This window comes from Apteryx rowi, unplaced genomic scaffold, assembly GCF_003343035.1.
Source record: "Apteryx rowi isolate R43461 unplaced genomic scaffold, aptRow1 scaffold_134, whole genome shotgun sequence".
In the NCBI taxonomy this organism is placed as follows: Eukaryota; Metazoa; Chordata; class Aves; order Apterygiformes; family Apterygidae; genus Apteryx; species Apteryx rowi.
This window is the reverse complement of record NW_020447575.1, coordinates 1,536,781-1,550,601: the sequence shown is the minus strand read 5'-3', so window position 1 is coordinate 1,550,601 and position 13,821 is coordinate 1,536,781.

The window sequence follows — 13,821 nt, the reverse complement described above, 5'->3', positions numbered from 1 at the left end:
AAGTGCGATTGCTAACTCCCTTCATCTCAGTCCCTGATTTCCAAGTGACTTCTGTTTAGCCCAACCTGGACTGTTACAGCCTGCATTCTTTGACCGAGATATTACCTTTTACTGCAACAAATGTTCATGGAAAGTGAATGTCTTAACAAATGTGCATGAGGCCTTCCAGAAAACCTGCGAATCCGAGTATGTATTTGCACCACAAGAGTACACATAGTCTGCCACTGTGGCAACAGAAACTGTTCCATGTTACTGATCTGGCCAGCCAGGATTAGGCAGCACAATTTGATTTTCAAACTGCAAATGTAAAATTCTCCAAACTGTAACATGTGCAACCATTTAAAGGGCAAGAATGACAATATAGTGAATACATGTGCATGACAAATACATTCAAGGAAATCATCTGTATTTGTTTATTCAGAAAGTGGAGTGCCCCACAGAATTATTAAAAAAGAGAATTATTTTCTTCTACTCTACTGAACTTAAATCCAATGTGACTACAAGTAAAAATAAAAAACAATTCATATTCCACACCCACTCATTAATTACCCACTACCCTAACAAGAGTTACTATTGCCAACTGTGATGAAGAGTATAGGGCTCAGTATGTTCTACAATACCACCACTGAGCAACAGCATCTTTCAGTTACGCACTGCCAGTTAAACTAGACTTTTTACTTTTGGCCTACTGTATAAATAATTCTCTGAGCAATTCACCTTTGTCAATGATGTCTTTATAGTTATAACCAACATCCTCAGTTTTGGAGGGCATTTTTTTTCCCCGCGAGTTAACTCCACTGAAGCCAGAAGCATTACATAGGAATTATTTTGATACAGTATATATATAAGGCTAATTCGTATCTTCAGGTACTAGGCACATCCTCTGTTTCTCTCTCCATCATCCAGTTTGTATTGTCTGTGCAATCAGCCCAGTATGCAATACAAGACAGAATTCCTACAGTAGCTATAAATAATTCAAGAAAGTTCTTAACTCCTCAAGGAGATTTACTCACAGATCACCTGTTCATAGAGCTTAACGAGATGTCAAAAAAGTTCCAGGATTATTATAGGCCAATGATGGCTATATTAACAAAATATTAGCATTACTTCCACATAGAACTGGAACCCATTTTGATTTTGGATAAATGAACAAACTTCAAATAGATCGGTCCAAATTTGCTAGCGGAGGAATGTTGTTTGTTTGCATCACATACGGGGATGCTGCTGCAGCTGGATCCAGAAAGAATGACACACCAGTCTGACATGGCTTTGATAATAGATAACTAAACCATATGATTGCCAAATCCAAGAGGAAAAAAAAAAAAAAAAAAAAAAACCCACCCACCAACAAAAAAACTCCCAACAAAAAAAAACTAACAACAACAAAAAAAAGAGAGCTGATAAAGCAAATTACACCAACAGAATTTGCAGTACATTATGAACAAAAGAAACCCAAACAAATCCCATTCCCCTTGCTGATGGGACGCCCCTGCGTCCTACACGGCATCATTGCAAATGGGCTCTACACAGAGTGAGAAAGACACATGGACAAAGACCTGCAGTAAGAGCAGCCAATGTAGAATATCACCCTCTGTCAGCTAAGAAGCCTTGAGTTGTTGGCCATGTGCCTCCATTTCTATTCTACTGATCTGCTTCCACTAAATTTGTGGCACCTTAAGATAGGTTTAAAGTCACAGGTGACAAATCTCCAACTTTTTCTGTTTGAGACAATCTTTATATTTTCCTCCCAAAGGCAAAATATATTAAGGACATTCTTTATATGTCCAGAGGCCAACAGACTGTCACTTTCTTTGCTCAGTGTACCATATATATCTAGGACATAGAAAGCGTTATTTAAGACTTTAAAGGAGACATTTATATCCAGTACATTTCCAAAGTAAGGATTGCAAGTTGTTGAAATCACTTATTTAAAACTTTTTCTCAAGTACAGAGTGATAGAAATAGAGTAAAATCATCTAGAAGGGGTTGGAAACCCTTTCTCATGAAGCCTTAAACATCACTTCCAGTGACATTAACTTGAGCTACATGTCCCATTGGAGAGCAAGTGTCAGCAAAGTAAATGCATTAGTTAAAGCTTAATAGTAGTTTGGTGTTCAACATCCTGAAATATTTAATATGTTTTTTTCCCCAAAGTAAACTGTTATTCAGTTTTAATGAAGGCATTAACCTGCTTGATTTGTAAGCTTCTGTGGGAATTCAGTCTAAAATACTGTCACAAGAGGTAGGCAGAAGTAACAAGAGCTATGACAGGAAATCAAGCACATTTTAAATGTTAAAAAAGCAGCCAGAAAATGAGCCTCAATATGCTCTTGTTTTCTTTTGGTTTTGTTTATTTTTTGGTAATGTGATTTGTGCCCTTTAAAAGATGCCAATTAAGGCTGGTTATAATGTACTCTGCACGTAACCGCGGGTATTGAAATCTTTGTGAGTTTTCACCAACTATTTTGTAAACAAGAAGTGGTAGAGTACAGATTCAAAAAAAGAGCTTGGGTCAGAATCAGAACTTTGAAACTCTTTTCAGTCTCCAGCACTGGTAGGATGACAGCCTTAAACCGGAATCCACTGTTACGCTTTTAGTCACAGTTTAAATTTTCTGGATTTTCTGACTTTGGATACAGTCTGCATTTCAGGGCAACATCCAGTCTTGTGAGTTTGCATCTAGAAATGATAGAGATATAACAAGACTAGCAAAAATAGTGAGACCCTAAGCAATTAAGCTGGATGTGTACTCTTCCTGAAATGCATACTGGTGGTTTGACAAGGCAGACAAGCTGGCTGCTTTGTTTCACAGTAGCTGCGTTTAGTTCATGCTGTCAAGCACGAATTCTGACACTTAACAGTATTAATATTACTATTTCTATTGATATAATTAGCACTTCTATAAATAATAGCTAAAGCTGCCATAGCTAAGTATATTCCAGCAGTCAGCACCATCAGGGGCCTTCTTCCTTACACCCCCCCCCCCCCCCCCCCCCCAGAAATGCAAGCTAATGGATCTAAACAAGAAGACAGCACCTGAGCACTGCTGTTGATTCTAACGGCCCAGTTAAGAGGGGCTACTGCTCCATATAAGACTCTCCTAACAACCAGTTTATATGTGCGAGACTAAAGTTTCTCACCAGTCTTGCACTTGCCAATGTTTGAATGCTATAAATAGGGGCTCTTCTTTCCAGCCACATGATGCAAAAACCTTGCATTGAGTTCAGTGGATGTTATGCATACGGTACAATGGGTGAGAGGGCCTAGGCATGTTTTGGAGAGAAACTAGACCCAACCTTTAAATTCCAATTTAAAAAAATAATACCAGAGATTTTTTTAAACAGATGTAGAACAGGAAACTGCTACAAAACAGATATTACTTTTGCTACAGAAGAATAGCAGCACCTGCTATTTCAAATCCCTCATTTCAGTTTATTACCGTTAAAAATACTTAAGAACAACTTTTCTATTAACCTAAACACCAGACTCTAGGTGATCCCAATCTATTTCAAAGAATTTTGCCAGTGTTTCATGATGACTAAAAGCCATAACTTGTACATTAGTTTTGGGGGTGTTCTGTATCTAACTTGAGGTACTTTGAACAATTTTCAAGGATGCTTACTAATCACAACTTTAACTGATATCAGTGGGAGAGGTAAATGTACAGAATCAGTGGGGGTGGAAACCAAGGGTCTCAAGAGGTGCCTGTAAAAATACAAAACAGTTGAAATTACCACCCATTTTTGAAATAGTAGGTATTTTCTGCCTTCTTTTTGTGGGTAAATACCACACAAAGGTTCTGTGAAGGTCAGTATTTATAGTGTCTGTAAATATAAAGTGCTATGTATAAGAAAAGCAGTCTAGATTTCTGGATTTTTTTCCCCCCTACAGTTCTGACTGTGGTTTGTCACACATGCTTTGAGTGTTTGATGTTTTTAAGCTTTAGTCTAATGGATGAGTAAAAGATCATATGGAGGATTAAATAATTTGTATAATTAGTATTAGGTGTGACACATACACATTTTCAAATCCTGTAAATTCTTCAAGGAACACTCACTTGCTAGCTGCAAACTTAAAACAGTGAAGAGGATACTACAATTCAAAAGAAGCTTTGAACTACTGTACTACTAATACAGCTCACTTTGTATGAGGCCAAAGCACTCACACAGCACTATGTCTTGCAGCACTATCAATGCCAAAATCATTCCTGTATAATTCCACTGATGTCACTTCAGTTATTTCAAAGAGGAAATTCATGTCTAAGCCAGGTTTCTGTTTTCAGAAAAAACTATACCAAAGTTTATGAAGCTACTAACATTGCTATTTACTGTCAAACCAAAGAAACAATGGAATAATTGGCTCCTGCTATTTGAAATTATTACTTGAGCCATTGTATATAACCATAACAACAGCACTTAAGAACTCTCTACATACATATCTTTGCAAAATATTTGTGACGAGAGCACATTATATTATCCCCATTATACAGATGGGAAACAAAGACTCAGTAATTTTCCCAAAGCCAAATACGGTGTTTGTGGCAGAGCAGAGACCTTGCGGAGTCCCAGGTCAGCCAGGAACGAAAAATAATAAAGAAGTACTCAGTCTTCAGTATGCTTTCATGAAAATCTAACAAGCAATAAATGGCCTGGACCCCTTATTTGATGGCAAAAATAAAGAAAACTGAAAGAATGATTTTTTTCTTTACATAAAAGAAATAGACTCGGCAGTTTCCCTAGTATGAGAAATTTTGATTGCAAAGGGCTGTATTTTGGTATTTCTTGAGGCACCTTTCATGAATACCTGGGAAAAGTCAGAGTAGAATCTGAGATTTACTAATACTTGTAAAAGAAAAATACTCTACACCCTGAATTCTCTTTTTTTGTTCTGCTCGCTCTGCTCGGGCCACAAAAATGTGGGACACTACAAAGCACTACAGAGGCTCCAAAAATCACCTCTGGTTGTGAAAACCTTAGTGGCCACTATTTTCTTTTGTTTCAGAAACACCCCATGATTTATCTTGTTATATACTGCTCATAAAAATTAAAAAACTGAATTTTGGTTTGTTTGTGTTGCTCTGATACCCAAGATCAAGGGTCAGCATGACTATGGAAGGGTAAACAAACAAAATTTACTAAAAGCTGCCAATTTCAGACACTATAGGATTAAAAATATACACATACATACAGAGAGAGAGAGAGAGAGAGAGAAAGAGAAAGTAATGATTTCTGCACTCTTTCCACAACAGCTAGCCTCTTCAGAGCTTAAACTGAAACATTATTAAAATTACTCAGGCTACTATGTATACAGTTACAGCTGAATTTTGCTTACTTAATTTGGCACTCTGAACAAATTAAAAATAATTATTTTTCCCCATAGCATCTTCTATATTAATATTTGCAGTCACTCTGGAATCTTAATGAGCTAAACATTGTAAGTTCTGTCCACACTTGGCTAGAGGACAGCCTTTTCCTTCATGATGCACATGTGATCATTTGGGAACAGTTTGCAAATCTGAAATCCCACCTCACTTAAAAAGATTTACAGCCAGACATGGCAAACTATATTAAACAATACTGAGGTCCTATGAATAATAAACAAACAAAAAGAACATTTTTCTAATAATGAGATGGAAATTGCAAGTCTTGAGGGCCACCTGGAATTTCACCAAAGTTACACAGCAAGAATCAAATCCTATTTGCCCTAGTCAAGCAGTCCTGCTGAAGTCAAATAAGCCCACAGCAAAGACCAGCATGCTAGGGCTATGGTTTAACCTCTGAGGCATGCTGTAAGGCCCGTTCCATCGAATAGGTGCTATGGATTAATTTCTAATCCCAAATTATAACTCCTCATTGAAGAACTGAAACCACAATTCCCCTCAAAGTTTTAAATAACAAGGATAGCACCATGCTGAGGTTTTTTAAGGCTTTACTTCTAAAATATTCAAAGTATTTTCCAGAATGCTAAATTAATACAGTGACAATTAAACCACATTATTTGAAATAACTGAACACAGCACACAGTATGACACAGCATCTTTGATTTTCTTTTTAAATCTGCCTGCATATGTACTCACTAATTTACCCAATAAATTAATTCCACAAGTGGCTCTCCGAGTCTTCAGTTTGAATTATCAAGTTTCTGCAGTATTTCCAAAACAATGACAGGCATGCATGTGCGTAGGAGGGATGGGACAATAAAGCCAATAGGTGCAGCCGTGGCCTGGGAGGCAGAGGGTCTGTTCAAACTCTGTCACTGACTGCTCTTTGACATTGGGAAGTCATTTCAGCACAGTTTAGTTCAGGTTCTTTCCAGCATATAAATTTTTAGCAATGAAGGCACTGCCCAAAACACTTGAAGGCTCATCAGTGCCTTCCATGAACTTTAATGAAATCTTTTCGCCCTTTTTCACGGTAACATTGGGGGGGGGGTGGTCCTGTTTCAAATTGTTGCCTTTATATCTTCCCCATGTGTAACAGAAACAATATCAACTTTTACAAAGCAGCTTTATGCAAGTACAGGTGAAAGGCACACTCTAAAATCAGAATATTGAATGAGCTAGCTGGTATTGTGTACATTATTTATCCCTACTGCATGGGATCTGAACTGCTAAGCATTGCATCAACAGGCTTTTAACTCTTAAAAATTAGGGGGGGGGGCATTTGAATGCTGGAGACTGATTTTAAAGTAGGGGGCTTTGGATTCTGCTCTTAGCACTACAATATAGTAAAAGCAACCATGAAATCCTTGGCTACAAAGTTTTTTTATTTTGTGCTAACACAAACAAGAGCTCAAATTTATTTTAAGAATATAAACCATTTTTTAAAGATACAAGACATCCACTTTAACAACAGACTAGTCACAGATTCTACATGCTATCAGAAAGTTTTCTTCTCCTAAAAATTAGGTGGCTTTTTTTTTTTTTTTTTCACCTTGATATTAAATGATTAGATTTAAAATAATGCTAAAATCTTCTGTAATGTTCTTCCTGCATTACAAATGGACTATTAAATCAGTGAAGTGCCAATCAAATGCTTTTGTACTTTGAAAGAAAGGTTTAAATAACAAAAGCAGTTTTTCAGGCCTCTCTCTCAGCTTGCTAGTCAGTGTCACCTATGCACTAATTACAACATATTTACTCTCTTTTCTAGTAAGACCACAATTGAATAGATTTTTCAGAACATGATTTTTAAGAAAAGCTGCAATCAGAGAGTTTTGCGGATTCTGGCTCTTAATAATCCAGCTTGTCTAAGAAAAATATAATTTTCTGCAGTAAACTTCAAGATATGTAAGATATATCTTGAATATATTTATACAGAGATAGGTAGATATATTCAAGATATATAAAAGACATGATAGAATAATAACAGCTCTGGATTCAGTTCCCAGCTCTAAAATCAACTTACTGCGTGACCTTGGGTGAACCATTTATTAGCTAGGGCCAAATCCTCTGTGTACTAAACATAATGGAGCTAGCCAGTTTGTACAAGCCGAAGATCCAGCCCCAAGTTTTCAGAAGTTTTAAATAGGGCTGGCCAAATACTGGAATTTTCATCCTATGAAAAAAAATGTTCGGGTGTGTTTCAGAATAGAAAGTAAAGCCGTCACATCCTTCGCAGGACAAAAATTCTGAGCAATTCTTAAAAGAAAAAGGCGTCTCTCTCAGGGGAAGATTTTGTTAACTGAGCTTTCTCCCTGTGATCAGAAAGTAGAATTGATTTAAGTCTTCAAAACAGGTAGCCATAAACCGTCACTTTAATTTTCTGGTCAGAAAAATCTAAATTTTTTTTACTGGAAAACTGAAACTTCCCTGCAGAAAACTGCAGCTTTACAAATACCACATTTTCCACCCGGGTGAGCTGTGAAGGATCTTTCCGATCAACTCTAATGTTGCCTATTCCTAGCATCTACTGAAGACAGCCCAGCTGATAACAAGCTCTTGCCTCCAAGTTTTTTTTATCTTTGTGCAAAAAGATGGATAACCACTACTTTCCTACAATACAGATTTTTGTCTTAAGTTGCTCTTTCTTGCAAAGCACCCTACGAGTCACAGATGCTAAATGAGATTGCACTTCTACAACGTTATCCTCTTAATTTCAAAGACACAATTTCCACATGAGAGTACATTCCAGCTATTCAGAGAAACCCAAGAAAGTGTACAGATTTCAGGACTGTAAATAATCATATTTATATAAAGATACTTTTTCCTCCTATAATAATTACTTTGCTCTGAGAACCTAGCTTCACGCTTTGTATGTTGGTTCATTTTACTAGATTGTGACCCTTGTTTTTCTTACAATGTCTTGCTTGCTGTTCAACAAAGAGGACTACATAACTGACAAGAGGGGCTTAACCTGAGAAATACTTACTCAGCTACAAAGGGAAGCAGAGGCTAGATAACATGACCGGCAGTAAGATGTTTTACAGTTCTGTCTCTGCAACGACTACTAAATTCTTTTCATCTCTGTGTCCTCATTTACAAACGGGAGAACAGTCCCTATTGACAGTGCTAGAAAAAACAGGGTATGAAACCCTGCCATCTTGGCACAAACAGATATCTGGCACTGGAAATACAAGCGACTATTTTTAAAGCCACTGTCGGAGCTGCAATATAAAGTATCCCGACGGCTCACTCAGGTGGAAATGCGCTGCCACCCTAACTGAGGAGGAACGGGCAAATTTTCCCCATGACCCCGAAGGGAAGGAATAAAAAAGCAACTGAGCTCATGGGTGCCGGCGGATGATCAGCTCCTCCCCAGCCCAAGCCTGCCTCGCCGCCGAACCACCCGCCACCGCAAGCCGCCGCCGGTCCGCGCGGTGCCGAGTGGCGGCAGGCGCCAAGCACCTTGCGCCCGCGGCCGGGCGGCATCGCCGCTTGCCACGCACGCCGCCCCTCGTCCCGTCCCATCCCCCCCGCCCGGCGTTGCTCCCTCCCCGTCCCGGCCCCCGCCTTGCCGTCGCGCCGGCCACGAAAGGCGCTGGCAACTTTTCCAAGCGGCCCGGCGGGCGGCCCGAGCCCGGGGGGGGAGGGGGGGAAGGTGCCAATTCTCCCGCAGAGAGCACGCAACCTCAAGGGAGAGCCGCCGCGGCTCGGCGGTTCCCGCCGCCAGCTAGTGGCAGGGCGGCCCCTCCGCCTCGGAAACTTTTTCAGGAAGAAAAAGTGCTCCGCGAAGCCCGGAGAGGGAGTAAAGGGGCAGGGGAAGTGAAGCGGTGGTGAGGGCTCTCTCGACCGCCCGCCCGGGGGAGACCCGGCGGAGCACGCGGGGAGAGGAGGCGCCGCTGCCGGCCCGGCGGGATCCGGCGGCCGGTGCGGGGCAGCCCGCGCGCGCTCCCAGCGCCTCTGGAGAGCGGCTGGACCGTTGGAACCCAACGGCTCACCGCGCGCGTCGGGCCAGCCGTTGCGACCGGCCCCCGCCGCGCCCGCACCCCGGGCACCCCGAGAAACTTGACCTGTTCCCCCTCCCCCCCGCCACCGGCTCCCGGCACGGACCGGCCGGCCCACCCCCTCATAGGCGGTGCCCACCGGCAGCACCGCCCCCTAACCCCCTGCTGACCCCGGAAACGCGGTACCTCTCTCATCTTCTCTCTTCCCCCAGCGCACCAGCTCGACACTTTCACAGGCAGCCGCCGCCGCCTCGCCGGCCCCCTCATTGGCCCCCGGCCCCCCCCCCCCCCCGCCCCCGTCCCATTGGCTCAGAGCCCCGCCACTCCCGACTGAGACACGCCCACAAGGACAGCTCCCCACCCTCTCCGCTGCCTGTGGCGCCCCCCCTTCGCTACTCATTGCTTATTTTCTATAGGCGAAGCAGCGCTCTCCGGTCCGCTATGCGGCCGTCCTATTGGATCAGACAAGTGCTGGTCAAATACATTTTGCCTCTCATTGGCCGGTATTAGAACTATAACAGCTATCTTCGCTATGCTAAAACTCTCATTGGTTGTTTCTAGTTGTCACTCTTTCGGGCAGCTGGGTATTGACTGGTCGCTCGAAGAGGCTCCGCCCCCAAGCAGCAGGTTAGGTTGCGCGCCCTCCCCCCCCCCTCTACGCATTTCTATTTCCCGCTTTATTTATTTATTTTCTTCATAAACTTAAATGACCCCGGAGGGGGTGGGGGAAAGGCGGGGCCAGGCAGGGCCAGGCGACCAATGGGAAAGAAGGAGGGGCGGAGCCATCAGAGGACTCAGCCAACAGGAGCCCAGCAAACAGGCCGCGCTTGGCTCGCTGCCGGCCAATCAAGGCGTGCCCTCCACCCCCGCCTGGTACCGGCGGTTGATCGCTGCCTGTGCCAGGCTGGGGGTCGCCAGTGTGCGGGGCCAACGGTCGCGGCTGAGGGGGGCGCCCCGGCGATAGAGGGGCGGGGAGGAGCGGAACTGCTGCCGTGGGGCTGGGGGCTTGGCAGCGCGGCCTGGGAGGGGAGCACGGAGAGCGGGCCGCGCCTCGGGGGCGGCTGCCCGCTAATAACGGCTTCCCGGCGTGGCGTGGCGTGGCGGGGGCGAGCGGGCGGCAGGGTGCTGCTCGCCGTCCTCACGCCGCGGCGCCGGCTGGTCAGTTCCCGGCCCGGGTGTGGGAGGAAGGGACACATAATTGTTTCCTTCCTCAAGACGAGGCGAGTGACACGCAGGAACTGAGAGGGTGAACTCATGCCTTTTATATGATATTTTCTGTTGCCTGTTTTTTTTTTTTTTTCTTTCCAGCCTTCACGTCTGAGGGAAGTTTTCCATGCACAGAAGCGGGTTTTCTCGGCCTGCCTTCACCTTGTAGTGTAAACAGTACTGCTTGCATACTCTTTAAGACTTACGCTACTGCATGCATCAGGAAGCATTATCTCTGCTGTTCAGCCAGGGAAGTGCGGTGAAGTCATTTTCCCAAGAGCATTCTAGCCTCTACACTGCCCAGAAACTTCTCGCTTCAACGCTGGGCTCTACTGACCTTTCTCTGTCTTTAGGACTTGGGCTGAGAAAGTCCCCCATCATAGAAAAGTGATGGCTGTTTTTACAGTGAAGCAATCATTTATATTTGTTGGTTTTGCAACCTGGTCCAAAACCACCTCACAAAAAGTACTGTTGCCACAAGCACCGCAATGATTCTCTTTCTGAGAGTCTCAAAGAGGACTTGCATTGCTGGCTTCTTCAGGCAGAAGCTGAGTGCAGTGGACTAGTTTATTGAAAAGTGATGCAAAAAAGGAATTAAAATGCTTCAGCTGTATTGGAATGATCTGTCAGTTTTCTTCCCATCAGATAAAAGGCCAAGACTTTTCTTAGTTTTCTTACCATGAAGGTATTTATAAAATCTTACCATTCTTAACACCTTTTCCACTTTTTTTTTTGTTTGTGGCACTGTTTCTGATTGTAATCCTACATGCTTGTGCTGTTCTCTTACAATTCTGTTAATCTGACCTTTCTGAGTGCTTCCTTTTGTTTGAGGTCAATGAAAAAAGCTCATGCTTTAGCCAAATTGGTCTCTTACTATACTTCCTTTTCCTTCCTGTGCACAAGGTTAGTTTAGATTTGCTTATTATCATTCTTTTGAAGAACCCTGAGCTTCCTACCTCCATTTCTCTTACAGACTCCTCCTATGTGATCCAACGTAACAAAATTCTCCAATTTCTGCATCCTTGTAGTCAATAGTTGTTTACTGTTCTCTGCCATTCCCATTTTATGGGTCACAAAATCTACGGTTATCAGATCATCCTCACCCAGGTTGCCTCCCACATTCATATCATTTAGTTTATGTCTTTCTGCCGGAGTCGCGTGTGGAAGAGCCTCTGTTCCAGCTGGTTTCTTCATCTTCCATGTCAAAATTTGTCACCACTGTTTTCCAAGAAGTGACCCCTTTTGTGATCCTTCCTGGACAGCTAAGTCATCCACTGCCATCACCCTGAGTGATTCTGCTAGCTGTTTACAGAAAGCCTTGTCTGTCTCATGTTTCTGGTTTAGTAGCTTGTAGCAGATCCCTATCAGGAGTGTACCCAGATTCTTCTCCCCTTTCATCATTATCCAGGGACTTTTAGCAGCTCTCATTTCCTTTGCACTTTGGATTTCAGAGCTGGTATATGATAAACAAGGCCACATCTCTTTTTCCCATCTGTTAATCCTCCTTGAACAAGTGATTACCTTTTTATTACTATTCTAGTCATAAGGATTTACCCCACCAAATCTCTATTACCCCTGTTAGGACACACCCTTTATTTTTTAGTCCGTATATTCTTTTTTTGCTGCTTTGGGTTTTTTTATGCAGTAAGAGTATTAAACAAATTACAGCTGGTATTAAAAAAAATAAAGATCCCCCAAATTCAGCTCAGTACTGTACTGAAGTACTTGGATTTTAAGCAAAAGCATAATCTAGCTGCATAGCTGCTTAAATGTAAGTTTATGCTTAAGTTCTTCACCAAATCAAAGCCTTAATTTTCATTTTTGTTTGACCTGTTCTGCATTTTTAAGCCGAGACAGAGCATGGAATAAAACACTTAGAAAAATAATTTCTCTCGGGCATATTCTGTTTGATCATGTCATACCTGGAACTTCATCTGGGCTGTCAAAACAAAGGCACATGACAGTAAAACTGAACACACTTCATATACATAAATTTTTCAGTTTGTAACTAAGTATCTAGAACAAGTTTAAAAGCTCCTCCAGCTGAGTTATTTTACTGAATGAGAAATTACGTGACCATTCAAGAGCTAATACATCCCAGCTAGTAAACCTGGATAAAAATAGGTAGAGGTAGTAATGAACATATGGACATAGGATTAAAGGACATACTGCAGAAGGATAGGGAATTTTAAAGAGATGCAGGGGAAGAAGTTGCTCTCTTTGAACACCATATGTTCCCACCTCCGATCATGAGGCTATGATTATGGTAGGAAGGACAGCTGTGTCAGAGATGCACAGCAAGGCATCGGTGATTTGCTGACACAACAAGGGAGAGTATTTCCAGTGGTGATGTGGGACCACTTCTCTTTAATATTTTCAGTCATGACTGTGGGATGGAGAGTGAACTTTTAAAATATATGGTTAGAAATCATGCTCAGAAAGGTTGCAAACCTCTCAGAGGACATGATTTGAATGTGAACTGATTGTTTTGAAATGAAGACGTGATTCAAACAACAAGTCTGAAATTTAATAAAATTGCTAAGTACGGTATAGAATAAAATCAACTATAGAAATACAGAAAGAGGAATAACTAAGGAGGCAGGTGCACTACAGAAAAGGATCCAAGAGGTCAGGCTAGATCATAAGTGGAATACAAAGTAAAGGTAAAAAGGGCAAATCTCATTCTAGAGTGTACAAACAGGAGATTCATACTTAATTTAAGCACAGGAAGAAATAGTTCTTCTATACTCGGTGCCAGGGAGGCCTCAGCTGGAATACTGTGTTCAGTTTTGGACATTGCATTTAGAAAAGATTCTGAAGATCAGAGACAAAAAGGTTTGAAATGGCTACAGTAAGGTTTGGAAAACATGATCTATGAAAAAAGGGCAAAGAAATTGGATATGTTTAGTCTAGAAAAGGGAAGACAGAGGGGGACATTAAAAAGTTCTTGCAGTAAGTAAAATTACTGCAGAAGAAGATAATAAATTGTTCTCCAAATCCACTGGGTCAAGACAGAAAGTAACAGCTTTAATTTGCAGCAGTATTTTAGTTTAGATATTGGGAAAAGCTTTTTGGGGTTGAGCACTGTAACAGTGCCCTTGGAGGACATAGGATCCCCAGTCCTGAATGTTTTAAAGATTACCGCAGATCAGTGTCCAACCACCCTCTGGCCAGTTGCCAAAGATGGCAAAATAGGAAGATCTTGAATGGCACACTGCCTTGCTGGGACAG